The sequence below is a fragment of the Mustela nigripes genome, chromosome 12, assembly GCF_022355385.1.
Source record: "Mustela nigripes isolate SB6536 chromosome 12, MUSNIG.SB6536, whole genome shotgun sequence".
Classification (NCBI taxonomy): Eukaryota; Metazoa; Chordata; class Mammalia; order Carnivora; family Mustelidae; genus Mustela; species Mustela nigripes.
This window is the reverse complement of record NC_081568.1, coordinates 106,338,217-106,339,808: the sequence shown is the minus strand read 5'-3', so window position 1 is coordinate 106,339,808 and position 1,592 is coordinate 106,338,217. Positions and strand designations below refer to the sequence as shown.

The 1,592-nt window shown below is 52.8% G+C and overlaps 1 long non-coding RNA gene across 1 annotated transcript; it reads left to right on the top strand.

Annotated features, from left to right (window-relative positions):
- The first annotated feature begins 294 nt into the window (after positions 1-294).
- LOC132027968 (uncharacterized) lies at positions 295-1,079 on the top strand. Its single transcript, XR_009407281.1, has 2 exons — positions 295-544; positions 994-1,079. It is a non-coding gene; the product is annotated as an uncharacterized LOC132027968 (long non-coding RNA).
- The last annotated feature ends 513 nt before the right edge of the window (positions 1,080-1,592 follow it).

Below are 1,592 nucleotides of genomic sequence, written 5' to 3'. Positions count from 1 at the left end.
TGGTCTATCTCCAATTACTACAACATATCCCCTCAGTAATTTTTTTTTCCATTTTACGATTCGGCTCGTGAGTAAGGTTTACGGTTCAGAGGTGTAACTTTGCAAACTACAAGCATTAGTGCACCGCTCTACCACACACACACACGCTCTGGTCACCACTCTTCCCTCCGCCTCAGCGCCCCTAAGCCCCGCCCCTGTGGGTTTGCCAAGAGCGCCTGCGCCTGGATCGAATTTCACGCAGAGAGTTCTGGGATTGGTAGTCCACATTCCTTCTGTCTCTAGGATTGACATCAAACGAAATAAGCAACAATGCAAGCTAGGTAACACTGAATTTCGCACAAATTAAATAAGACGCAGATTCCGGAAAGTGGCGCGAACTCGTCGTTTTCAAACGAGGTTGGGGGCGGGGGGGCAGTTTCGGACCAGGCGCTGCGCAGACAGCTGCATGGGGTCCTTGGCTGGGCGGAGCTTGTTCGCAGTGGCTTGTGGCTCCTTCCTGCTCCGCTTCTCTCTTTCGCTCAGGCCCGTGGCGCCGGCAGGATGGGTGAGCTGTTCGGGGTCGGGCTGCGGGGACCACAAGCCGAATTCGGGGGCTCGGGGACGGGCGGGCGGATAGGAACAGAGCGGTGAGGAGGACGCCCCCGGGAGGCCCGATGGGGAAGGTCAGGGAAGCGCCCCTGTCGCAGGCACATGGCCGGGTGCGGAAGGAGCCCGCGCGGCGCAGAGGCCGCGGAGCTCGGCGGATCAGGGAGGTTGGGTGGCCGTGTTGCCCCGGAGCGTTAATCGGGAGGCTCCTTCTTTGGGGGAGAATGCACCCAGTGGTTCGCTTGTGTCAACGTCTCCTTTGGTTTGAGGGAAGCTCCGAGGTTTGGGCCATGTGCTAAGGAGCAAAGAAAGAGCCTATGGGCTTGTAGTTCGGTGAGGCGAGGGTCTTGGAAGATGTAAAATATGTCTGGGGTGTTTTCCGAGGCACTAAGGGATTTTGACTTCTAGGCAAGTGTCGCGGTCTCCGTACTGCCAGGAAGCTCCGCAGCCACCGACGAGATCAGAAGTGGCATGATAAACAGTACAAGAAAGCCCATTTGGGCACAGCCCTGAAGGCCAACCCTTTTGGAGGCGCTTCCCATGCGAAAGGAATTGTGCTGGAAAAAGTGTAAGTGGAAAGCCACTGTGTGTTCCTTCGAGGTTTATTTTACTGTGGCAACTCATACAGACCTTGGAAGAAGCGGTGATGGAAATTCTAGGTCTTTCCGGAGCAGTGTTTCAAAGTTGGTAACGTGAGGGTTTGGGGGTTAGGTAGCTGAGGATTTTATTTATTTTTTTTTTTTTAATTTTTTTTTTTTTTTTTGATAAACTTATATTTTATCCCCAGAGGTACAGGTCTGTGAATCACCAGGTTTACACACTTCACAGCACTCACCAAATCACATACCCTCCCCAATGTCCATAATCCCACCCCCTTCTCCCAAACCCCCTCCCCCCAGCAAACCTCAGTTTGTTTTGTGAGATTAAGAGTCACTTATGGTTTGTCTCCCTCCCAATCCCATCTTGTTTCATTTATTCTTCTTCTACCCACTTAAGCCTCCATGTTG